This window comes from Falco naumanni, chromosome 5, assembly GCF_017639655.2.
Source record: "Falco naumanni isolate bFalNau1 chromosome 5, bFalNau1.pat, whole genome shotgun sequence".
Taxonomy (NCBI): Eukaryota; Metazoa; Chordata; class Aves; order Falconiformes; family Falconidae; genus Falco; species Falco naumanni.
The window spans coordinates 76,441,807-76,454,922 of record NC_054058.1 but is presented as its reverse complement, the minus strand read 5'-3'; the positions used below and the strand labels follow the sequence as shown (position 1 = coordinate 76,454,922).

The window sequence follows — 13,116 nt, the reverse complement described above, 5'->3', positions numbered from 1 at the left end:
GGCAACTTGTCTGCCACACAACATTCACTTGGAGCTGGTGGCATTGCTTTTTGGTGCGGGGCTGGGGTGATGTTTACATTCATGCACTTTCTGCCCAAATGTGCATAAAATTTCCATTTTTTCAGATGTCTTAGTCATCCATGACCATTCTCGCAGACCAAACGCTGCCATGTGAAAGACAAAGTCTAGCAGTTTCCTTAATGTTCAGTGGGACTGTTAATTGAGATATTTAAAGTAATGCCTTTGGGCTCTCAGGCCAGAACATCTAGTTCAACAGCTTGGGATTGCAGGATATTGCACAAAAGCCTCCGGGCTCAGCTGCCACGCAATGTTAGTCTGATTCATTAGCTAAAATACTCTCTCTTTCTCACTGCAAATCTCAGGCTTTTCCCCTTAGCTACATCCCTGGACCTCTCCTGCGTTCAACATGATCTGTCATTTGTGTAGGCCACTGTGATGGAAGGTGACTCAGTACTGAGAGATTAGCAAATGAGCTAAACACCAGAAGGAAGAGACCCATGAAATCCCATAAGAAGAGGAAAGGCTTTAAGGGAACTATGCCAAGGCGTGAGGAGTGCAAACAGTTCTGCTTTTTGTGCGTGTTCTTTGGGTGTCCTCTTCAAGCATATGCTCCCGTGGTTGTGGTGTATGTGGGCTGTGCATGCTCTGCGTGGGCAGTTCAGCATTGGCAGGCTCTTCCCATCCCTCCTTCTTCTGCAGTGCATTTGAGTCAAACACCAAGCTGAAGCTGAAGGCACTGTGATGAGTACCAACACAGCCTGGCCTCCGGGGCAGGTGCTCCTCGGAGCGGTGTGTGCCACTATGTGAAAATTGTTCATGGAAAATATTACATTACCTTGAAAAGCTTTGTTCCGTAGCTCTCTCCTTACATCTTTGTATTGCTAGATCATTTCTGCCTGTTAAACAATATTTGGAAAAGGGAATAACTTGATAATGAAAGCTCCCACTCTTCAGCTTTGTTATAAAAACTCAACACTCCTCTGAGAATGGGATGACTTTGACAGTGTCGTGTGCCAGATAAATACATAATGTTTGTAAGGCAGGATCCTACTTTTAAATTGTTTCCCCCTCAACTTTTGTGCTGTTATCACAAAGAACTTCTGTCATTGCTATAGCAAATTAGCAATTCCTCCTCCTGCCCATTTTCTAAGAAAATCTAACCCCACTACTATTTTATATTAAACCAAAATTGATTCAGGGTGGAAAAGCTTTCTTTTATCTTCTGAGAGGGAATACATCTTCAAACATTTCAAACATTTGGCATTATAGCTCCATTTTTTAGAGATCAAGCCATTAGTCTTGCAAACAAAGAACTAGCCAAAGATTCAAAAGGGTGTTTTGCTTTATTTCAAGGAAAAGTTTGGGCTTGGACTCTCCCTTCCAAAAAATCATCATGAAGAAATTTTGTGAAAGTTGGGTTCTCAAATCTAACAGATTTTAGTTTGGGTCAATCATTAATCCTCACTTTCAGCCACCCCCAAACCTACCTTCTGTGGTAAATATTTGACCTGCAATATCTTCAGTTTGTTTCTAATTATAAGCCATATTGCCCTAACTGATTTTAGCTGAATTATGGTCATTTCATATGTGTAGCATTGGCTTAGGTTTAGTGCAAAAGGGAATTTGACATTAATTGCAAAAGGTGCCATGTAATATGGCGCTAGAGCAAAAAAAATAATTTGCATGAATTCCTAAGAATGAAACTTGTCTGCAGCTCACTGTTACCTGTTCTGCGCACTGCTGTCTGATATACAGAAACAGCACATTTTGACAGAGATTATTTGCTTCCTTATACATTGGGATATTGTGGTGGAGTTACTGCTTTTATATAAGCAGCATTTAATTATCCTACAAAGGACTGCAGTGAACTTGAGAAAGCTAATGTACAAAGGAAATTGTAAAAGTATATAAATATTATTTAGAAGTCAAGAAATGTGAGGTAAAGCTTGGAATCTATCCATGCCCATACCATATCGAGAAAAGTTAACTGTAATCTTTCATTTTATGCTTCATGCAGTCTTCTGAAACATCTTTCTGTTAGCTTGGTAGTGATCATGCCAGAATTCCTGGCATCCAGAAAAGGACATCCAGAAAATCTGTGACAGCTACACGTTTGCCCATGACTTGCCATAGTTTTTTATACTTCAGATTTAAAGTGGCGAGACCACAGCATACTTGAAAAGGTTGGAGTATATGTTCACTGTGACAAATGAAACGTCTTACAAGAAACTCCATATGATGCAGAAGAACTCTTCCTGCAATAAATGAAATAATAAACCCCTGTCCCTAAAGTTCTGGTGAGCACTGAGAGTACTACTGGGCTGGCAAAGAGGTTGCCGCTCTCTGAGAGCATTATTCAGTGTTAATATAAGAGACTTGAAGATGCAGGATGCATGAGCAAAGGTGGTCTTCAACACCTGGACAACCACAGGCTTGACACTGGAAATTACTTAGGTATCTTTGCTGCATGGATCATATGCTTATCCCTGCTATTGCTAGAGAAAAGACTTGATGCAAAGAAAAACATGTATCTGGCACATCAGTCTTGATTAAAAATACAGTTGTCAGTGTGGTGTTTTAGTAGTAGGCTTTAATCTGGGAGAGTGCTTTGTGATTTTGCCAGATGGACTCTGTCCTCTCAGGAAAATCCCAGTAGATATTATTCAAAAAATGGGTTAAATGACCTGTGTGTTATGATCTGCACACTGGTCTGGAACCAGGAGCATTTGGACCTTACTCATGGAGTAAGAATGCCCCTTTTCTCCTGCTGCTCCTGGGTGAGGAGGGAAGGGAAGGGAATACTTCAGTTGGAAGGGACCTACAATAATCATCTAGTTCAACTGCCTGACCACTTCAGGGCTGACCAAAAGTTAAAGCGTGTTGTTAGCTTCTTTCTCATTATCTAGTCATTTCTCTGCCATCTGTTGCTATTGCCCCTTCCATTGTTCCAATTTATTTTGTCTAAACATCCATCAGACAACCAAGTTTATTGTTGATTACAATCAGATAAAACTTACAGGATTTAACCTTATGGATAAAACAAATGTATTACAATCACTAGCTATACCTACCTGCAGCTTATCAATCTTTCTAATGGAAACCTATAGCAAGGATGAATGTGTGTATCTATTGTTTTAAATATGGTAAAAATATTATTGAAGGAAGGTTATTATTGGTGTCCAACTATTCAGGACTTTGGTCCCTAATTTCTGTCCTCCCCAAAAGGAAATAAAATGCTAAACTTTCTGCTTTTACATGCATAAATATTTCATTGACAATCTTCTCATATAATCACTAAAACCAGTAACAAACCCAATAATTTCTCCAATCTTGGTGAAGACACTTTCCACTCTTGCAACTTTATTTTCTGGTTGAGTGATCACCCCTGTCTTCACTTCCAGTTTCTAGAGTTTTTTAAATCTATCAGACCATTAGCTGCACTTAACTGAAGAGTAACTGTATTACCTGTGATGACGTCATATTTATACTGTCAGGTTTTTTAAGAGGTAAGGTGCCTGTGTATTACATATACCAAGAACTTCCATGTGGCTTCATTTATTTAGTTTATTTTTAATGCTGGCTGATTTCATATTCCTCTGTAAGTGGAACGGAGAAAACTTTAAAATATGTTATTGATTGCTTTTGATGAATACAGGTCATAGATTTGGGTGCAGATCTTTGACATAATGGTTCCAAAAGGGTTTTCATGTCGTGTCCTGCCTTGCCCTAAGACATCATATTAGTGACTCATTAACCAAGCAGCCTCTTCCTTAACCACCAAAGTTGCTAGGATCTATATGAGAGCTGTTTTACTCAGCAAATCTGTGAGCTAATGGTCTCAGCAATGTTTGTTGAAGGCAAAGCACAGAGAGTGTTTATCAGATTTAGTTAAAAAAATGTAATTTTTTTCAGGCTTAGGTATTTTCCTTCAATTTTTGCAGTGGCAATTTGCTTTTGTTACCAGTGTGAGTCTTGCAGAATTACATTCTAAAATGTAATTGATTGCATAGGTAGTGGAAATACTTCTTTTTTGCCCTGATGCATTTCCAAACTACAGACTGTTATTATTTAATCATCATCATCAGAATAAGAATAATCAGAATAATCAGAATTGTTGGATGTGCCTTTTTGATTTATCCTTACCTGGCAAGCTTCTATGCTTCAGAAAACATATTTACTTACCTATTAACCTCAGCAAACAGAAGACCACAATGGACAAAAAGTAATCTTACAAAAATTATCTAATTGCATAAATAGTGCAGCTGATTCACTGGCCTCTGTGTATTTCTGTGGAGGAAACAGCTGTCTCTCCAGGCTGTCCCCTAGAGGAGCATCTGGAGGGCTCTGCAGAGCATCTGCATGGGACGGCAACTCCTTCCCCTTCCTGCCAGAAACATCCCGACTCCACTTTGGCTCAGCCACGTGAATGACAGTGACTGCATTTGGCCCCATGTAACAGTTTGAAGACACTTATTTATATTTTTATCATGTTTTGGTTCAGTTCTGGTTGCAGCCGTTGTATTGACAGTACTGCTTTGATGTCATCTATTTATCCTCTGTTTGGATTTAAACCACTCGGTAGAGATTCACACATCTAAACAAGTTTTGTCAAGTATGCCTTAGCTTTGGCTGAGAGGAACCATTGCTCATCATTTTCTCTTAATCTCTGGTTCTGTTTAGTCAGTTTTACAATTAGCAGAAGCTATCAGATGACTGACAAATGCTGTAATAGCCGTTTTATGAGGTAGCGCTGGGCTTGCCCCCAGCAGAACTGAACAGAGATGAGCAATTTGCTTCAGAATCACTATGAAAATTCACTCACATGTCTCTAGAGAAATACCAAAATGAAAAAGAAGCTCCTTCTGAATTTGACATGGAAGAGTGTTTTATTTTTTAAATCTCTCACCATCTTGCTAGCTGAACACATAAAAAAACTCACGGAAGAAACTGTGGTGCCAAAGGTTTGGGGCATGTTGAGCTACCTCCTTTGCTTTAGTCACCTGCATAGACGATTTCCTTCGGTCACCCACATTTGTCCTGCTCCAGTGCCTTCCAGGAAGCACCAGGTTTGCTGGCGGGCATGGTACAGTCCTGCTGATGGCAGCACCAGCAGGGAAGAGGCTGGCCAGTTCTGGTGGCCACAGGACAGATTGCCTAATTCAAGATAGTCTATCTGGAGCACTTTTGGTCTGGCATGAGGTTCTAAGGGATTTCATTGCCAGGAAACTGGCTAATAAAACTGTGTTAGAATTCTGTCTGACCTGAGCTTAAATAATGCATACAACCACTTTTTACATTAGGTCATTTAAAGCACTAATGTCCGTAAGAAATGAAGATAATTAAATGAAGCTTGATTGTTGCTATATTCAAATCTAGTCCCTCCTAAGCAACGAGAACAGAGCACTGAATGTATGTGTTTTGTCCTAGTTTCTTCCCTATACATTTGGGAAAAGCTTGAGAATTTGATATAATTCAGTGCCAAAACTGGTGTCATTCACCATTCCGCAGTTTTTCTGCTTGCTTCATTTCCCATTTTCCTCCTGATCAAACAATATTCAGGTTTATGACTCACCACCCAAATTGCCATTTGCTATTGTCTGACATTAGACCTCCTAGTTTCACCTTCCTGGCAGAGAAGTCCTTTGTGTAGATGCATAGGTTATAAATTACATCTAATGTGAAAGAATAAGACCAGTAAGTAACATCATCTAGCACACTTGACATGTGGAAATGTTAGGTGGTGGTTATTGATTTTGCTGAGTTAGACAAGAGGGGCTGCTTGGATAATACCTAGATTGAAACCAGGGTTTAAAGTTAACGCCGTATTTGAAAGACATTTTAATGGCCTTGGGGTAAAATGATCTGTGTTGTTTTGGCTAGCCCAAGGTTACAGTGAAATACTGGCTTTATAACCTCCGTCCTGGGGTTTCTCTGCCACTGTTGGGAGTTAAAATGTGAGCGTTACAGATTTACTACACGGAGAAGAGCAGAAAAGATAAAGAGAGCCTCAGGATTCAGAGCCAGGGCAGGTGGCCAAGCCACTGCCTCGCAGTCAAACACAGGCCATTACGGAATTGGTTGCTGCAAATAATAAATGCTGGATTACAGACTGACTTTCATCTTAATCCTGCTTATATCATTGTATAGGATAACACTTTTGTATGATTAAAATTGTCCATTTTTGAATTAACTCAAACAACAAAGCATCTGTAGTTCACAGGGGGGCGGAACAGAGAAGTCCCCAGCTCAGCAAAACGTTCCTGGGTCTTTCTCCAGTGGGCGAGGGAGGGGGTTTCCATGAAAGCAAAAGCAGATAAAAATAGAAAAGCCCATCAGGAATTGAAAAAAAAAAAAAGAAGCTTTTGCCAAACTAATTGTTATCTACCCACATATAAAGCTAGAGGCAGACAATCATTTTTATAGCATTTCAGAAAAGAGAGATACCTCAGCTTAGGACTTGGCTTGAGAAAAAGTGTTTCCCAGATTTTCTTGGTGCCAGGGAATTTTGCTGAAGCTGGCAAGGGAACGACCTTCAAATCTTTATGTTCAGGATGCCTCCTTTTACACAGCAGTTCTTGGGTGTTTTCTGCTGCCTTTTTAGAATGGATTGGCTGTAGGTATGTAACTAAAACATCATTTACCATCCTGCAGTATTTTCATACCCTTATCAGCACCTTATCGTGCTCATTTTCTTGATTATTGACCTTTGCAGCTGACCCAGGCTGCTAAACAGAGTTAAAATGTCTCTTTCTACTTACCAATACATATTAGTGTACTACTGAATTACTTTAAGTTTAAGACGGTGTAATTTAAATTTGTCCGTCTTCATTGAAAGGTCACCCTCTCCGCGAATGGCCACAAAATCTGACATTAAAGATTTAATGGCAATAATGCTGAAGCATAGAGTACAGGTACACCAGTAGAAAATGCTTACTCAGCACAGGATTTACAACTTGGTCAGACATTCAAGAACTACTGTAAGAGTATTTCTGGGGTGTTAATGATATTGTTTCAGTAGCTGTAATTCCTGGGTGTCCATTACGTCCAGATCTTAACAAGTTCGCTCACTTTGCCTTCAGCAAGGTGCTCTATGCCATGTGAGTGTGCTGAAGTACGTGGTTAAATTTAAAAGCATCATGTAATCATTTATTTGGCAACAGACACATTACCCAAGCACATACCTGCTGGCTCTGTCTCAGAAACAGATGCTATAAATAGCTGAGCATCTTTACATCAGAATAAATTGGAAACTGGCATAAGGGAAATACAGCTTTCAGCCTGGCTTGTTTTTCTCTCCTTAATGTTCTCCGCAAAGAAAGCAATATGAATTGTGATCTGATCTTGTTCATTAGAAGAGAAGAACATATTTGTGTGAGCGCAGGAAGCACATCATATCTCTGAATATAAATAGACTAAGAGGAAGTTGAGCCAGATAAGTATTTCCTCAGACTTTACTTCTCATCTAAAGGAAATTAGCTGCATTAATTCATAAAATATATGTTTGCTGTTACGGGTAATCCTGGAAGGAGGTGGGTGGGAAGCGACCAGGGGAGGTCACCTGCTCCGGTGCTCCCCCCGTGCTCCAGGCAGAACCACCCTCTGGGCAAGGACAGCTCGCTCGGGGTCTGACCTCGGATTCATTTTTAGGACTTTGTTTCTGAAGTCCTTGTGATTAACTTTTATTAAATGTATTTACTAAGTCTTTTTTGCATCTTTTAGTTTTACAGTGGAGGCTTTTAGCATGCTTTTCAACTCTTTTATTTTGATTTAGATGTAAATACCAAGCATTTCCAAAATGGAACAACAGCCTAAAGCTGCCGGTGGAACAAAAGTTAGCTGCTCTCTGAAACCTGCAGAAAATAAATAGTTGCATTTGACTTTGCATTTCAAAATGCATCATTCTCACCAATGCTACGGTAGATCTGATTTTACCAAAGGCAAACACCACGGACATTTTTGTTTACTAGTGTCAGATACAATTCAGATTGTTTATCAAAACACATACAGAGATGAAGATAGTCAAAATCCTCTTCTCACAAGGGAGAAAAAAGCAGCCAGCAGTAAAAATATTTCATTCTTTCCATGAAAAAGGTAGACCACGATTAAAAAAATAGAATACAGTTCTTACAGTTTTTAATTTGAAGATTTTTTTACACTTAAAGTATTTGTTTATACTGTGAAATTGTTCTATAAACAAAATTTCTTTAAAAATAGTCAAAAAATCAAAGATGCGTCATAATTAAAAATCACACTTGTAGTTAAATCAAAGTTGTGGCTTCAAAGAAAAACTAAAATGCTCTTGCAGACTTCTCTTGAGGAAGTTTTCAGATGCAGAATGGGATGAACAGTGAGTTGCACGCTTTGGTACCAGTGCTTTTGCTACATCCAGCACAAAATATTCCATCTTTTAACATGGTTAAAATCATCTATTTCTTGATCAGAAACCAATATAAACATGGACCTACAAAAAAATGAGGATCCATGGAGAATTGATTGTACCAAACTGTACGGTTCATTAATTTGGAAAAAACTGTTAGCAAGCCAGCCAAATCTGACCACTAGTAATTTATACTAATCAGTTTGTCCTAATTCAAGTGGCATCAGAAAATCATAATTCTTAGCAAACACTAATCATTATTCAACACATTAACAAAATGAGCAAAAGTAATCTTCTAGCATTAGATAAACATGATTCTTTTCAGCTGCCTTTTGTTTTTCAGGCTGCAGACAGGACACAATTCAAACCATTCTACAAATTTTTGTGTGAATTTTTCTTGTAATGTTCCACATTAGACTCATTCTCCTTAAAGCCAGCGTTAGATATCTCATCTGCTTATCCACAGAAGCACTCACAGGAGCTATCAAGAGGTTGTCAAGAGGCAGAGGACGTCACAGTCTATAAGAAGCAAAATATTGCTTCCCTTGCAGATGGCACCCAGTTTATCTCAGCAAAACACCAGCTTCTAATCAATGTTGTTAAGAAATCTTAGGGACCAACAGCCATGTGACTCGGGTTTCTGTAAATCTGACACAGTTGGAGGCAAAGCCATACTGAGAATTAATTTTGCCTGCCATTGTGTCAGCCTCGATACAAATAACTGAGTACCTGGATACAAATACCTGTTATGAAGTGCCTTCATAACATCTCTCCTGAAATACTGTGCTCTTAGTATGTCTACCTACGTGATACTTTAAAAAATAAGGTATGTAAAATATTCACTAGTACTTTAGATAACACTGGAGGCATCCAAAATCAGCTTAACAAGACTCAGGAAAAAAAAGGCAGAAAACTCATGATGATCTCAACTGGACATACTGCAGGTAGTCAGTGCTAGTCAGGTCCTGGCTATGGGTTACCAATCCTCTGAAACCAGCAGCAAAGCTATTGAGAAGCCTACTTCTGTTTCCCTTTTCTATTCTTTCCTGGTTAGCTTAGGTAGAATCAACGAAGTGACGGTCAGTAGCTGTTTAGCATTTCCATGTTCTCCCAGTCAAAACCTTGCCCTTTTAGCACTGGTGTCTGGATTCAACTTCAAGCAAATTTTATTTTATTGAAATGTGGCTTGGGGCAAAATCCAAGTATGTAAAGCACAAGGCAAATAAACGTTTCAGAATATTCGGTATATGAAAATAGCTGGGGTTTATAACAGAAAGTGCTCACCATTTTTGATAACAGAAAAAATTGTTGTCTGAGCTTCAAATGTGTCATTTAAAATTAAATCCGTGAAGGTTGTCTCTGCTTTAGCTTTTTTCCAGAAGTTTTAGAAGTCTGTGAATTTCAGCTAGAAGCCTGTCAAAAATAGTAAAGTAACTCCAAAGGAGAAAAATACTTTGTTCCTGAAACCCAAGGACAAGCTTGCCTATACATACATAAAGAAAAACTCCAGCTAATATTGGTTGGGGGGTGGTTTGGTCGTGTGCCAGATAATTACACATGCAAGCTCTTAATATTGAAGGTATAATCCTAACTCTTAGATTTTGCTAGCAATAACCTCACCAAGGCATCAGGTTTGCTGTGACATACTCAGCTTAAGAAAGAAACTGCTTTTTTCTCTAACGCAGTAACTTCATAATGTAGCTTTCTTTATGGTAATCATTGTGAGTGTTTTATTACCTGCATTTCACGGCTAATTCAAAACCTGGGCATTCCTGATTTAAAACAAGCCTATTCTAATCTTATTCAAAAGGTTTTATATACAACTTTTTCTTTGGAGGACGGAAGGGTATGAGGATTTACAGTGTGACACCCTGCCCCTGCTTCTCTGCTTGGAGCTGACAAATTGTTTATTGCCATCTCTGGACGCGGTGTGAAGGACACCTCCCTTCCCAGGCTGAATTTGCCCTCAGCTCCTGCTGTGTTACTACTTGAATTTTGATCATCCATTTGTTCACAAAGTCAGAGTATAGCTCTGCTGGTCTAGGTAGTAGCGAACATCCAAATGGCAGATTTCTTTTTTAAATAATCCTAGTTTAGGATTACTGTAATAATAGTAATATGGAGTAATAGTATTAAGTAATAATGTTGAAAATTATATTGAAAGCCAGTGGCTTGCAAGACTGTCTCAGTAAAACCTGTCCTGGAGTGCAGTTGTATGTTCGTCTTTCACCCTTCTCTTGGGAAGAAATTCTTAGTGTAAACTGGGACAAATATTGGTTACATATATTATATATATTGGCAATATTGGCAATATCTGGCAATATATATATTGGCAAGATATATATATCGGCAATATCTGGCAAGCACCAGATACATACATTTCTTATATATTTTAAAAAATGGTTCAAATGTCAAAGAATAATGCCTGAACCTTGGTGATGATTTTTTCAAATGTATTAATTTCATTCTTTTTTTTTTCATTGTCAGCTTGAGTTTTGCAGAATTAGATACTTACATGAAAAACAATCTTGCTATTTTATGATTTTGAGTCAAGAACATAAATTGTTTAAACACTGATAAAAACACATTTGTCACCACAGCCAGTAACTGCTACTTACATTGACCTTGAGGACTTTCCCAAAGTAATTTTAATCTTAATACAGCCTGCCCTGCTTATTAAAATAATAAGAATAAGCAACACTTGTCTCCCCTCTTTTCATGGTCTCCATTGCTCTCTTTCCAGTGGCACAAGTGAAATACCACACCTGCCTTGCAAAGCCCTTTTTCAGTGGCCCCATTTCTTTTAAGCAGTAACTTTGATCTTCATTGCATGGTTGGAGAGTGTTCAGATTTAACAGACAACATTTTTCGTATGGATTGTACTGACAGGGAACACTCATTTCATATCGTCTTTGCAGTATGGGCAGTAAATATGGCCTTCTCCCCTTTTTTAGCAGCTGATTTGGACTTGGCTTTGTTTAAGAGTGCTGTACCAAAAGTTGACTGTAACACTAACTGAAGCAGCATGTGTTATAAAGTGTATATTGCTGGTTATTTTTACTGTTTATGTTCCTTTAATTTTTGTCTAACAGAAAACTCAGTGTGTTGCTGGTTTGCCTCCCAGCCTCTGGCCAGCCAAAGTGGTTAAACTGGCCGAAGTTCACTGGTTTTTTAATTGAATTCCCCTGAAACAAAATGAACGAGCGTGATTAAGGGTTGGAACTCCTAAATGCCACAGAAGTAGGAGCCGGCAGCAGATGTCACTCAGTAAAGTAGACCATCTCAGCAGATGGGCAAATATGAAACGCAAAGGCTTTTCCTGACATCGTTGGGTTTTAATATGATAGAAATAAAATGCCTTGTCAGTAAAATATGAGACGGTTGCTTTGTAGTCATTCTGGGTACATGGTTGGTAATTCAAAGTCCTGCTGCCTTTGCAATATTAATTATTCTGTGCCTCGTTACAGCAAGAATACGTTTCAGACCAGCTGAACGTACCACATGCAGCTGTGGTGGGTCTGAAGTGTCTGTTCCTCTGTTTACAATTTAACATTAGTAAAAGGTACAAGAAAGCAACTTTGTGGGTCATTTCCAGGATGCTAGTTGATGTATCAGGCAAAGTTATAGAGATGGGATTTCGTCCCATGTTTTGGGGCAGTTTTCCTCCTGCAGAGGTATGTGATGTGCATCTCGGAGTGGAAAAGCAGTTCTGTAGAGCTGAGAGCTGCAAATGCGAACTGCCTCAGGGGAGCTGGGGCTGCAAGCAGTGTACTTAATGACATATGTTCCCATTAAAATGTGTAAGCTGTTCTCTTGTACAAGTGGTTAACACCTTTTTAATCAGGCCATTTATTTCATTACAAAAATAAGTACCTCGAGTTGGAAAATTATAGTATTTGAGGGTCAGCAGTTTCCACATCTGGGTGTATACATGTACATTTATACATATATAAAAAGGCGTATATGCACAGCTTTCAGTGTGACTGAACATATGTGAAGCACACATAAACATAACATATGACTCGTAGCGCACGTGAGATGTACTCCTACTGCGAGCAAAGCTGATGCCATCAGAGGTGCTGTCTAATTGAGTGCTGCTTCTCTTAAATGTGGGAGATAGCTCATGTCTGCTGCTTTCAATCTTACATTTCAGCATGCTTATGAAGTAGAAATTTTGACCTTTGGAGCACGGGTTAGGATTTGTCTGTTTCACTGGGTGTTGAATTTTCTGAGATGGATGAATTACCTGCTGTCTGAAGAAAAATAGTATTTTTAGTGTATTTAATTACCACTGAGGTTGTTTATCATGTCTTCTAGGTTGAATTTTTCATCCCCGTTTTTGTTGTTTTGACTGTCCCCTGTATCAATTGTTAAGCTCATCTTTTCTGACAACACCCAGAAGGCGCCCTTTTATAACTCAAAAGTAAATATATTACCCTACCTTGCAGGGGTGCCATAAGGCTTAATTAGTTCATTTTTGTAAAGTGTTCTGAGATTCCCAGATCAGCATCAAATGTTTATTATTAATTATAGGCTCTAGTGAGTATATTGGATGATTTCTTAATTTAATTCTCTTCAGGCATCCTTAAAATAACTGATTCTGTAACTTTAATTCCTAAAGTGCATTTGCTTGTGGCTCAAGTAATTCTGTATACATTTTCATATCACTATATTCATACTTCTGGAATTATTTTTTTTTTCTATATAGTAATACAAAA

At 38.7% G+C, this 13,116-nt stretch overlaps 1 protein-coding gene across 2 annotated transcripts in view; it reads left to right on the top strand.

Annotated features, from left to right (window-relative positions):
• RELN (reelin) overlaps positions 1-13,116 on the top strand; it is a 297,403-nt gene that overhangs the window by 148,360 nt on the left and 135,927 nt on the right. The window lies entirely within an intron of this gene.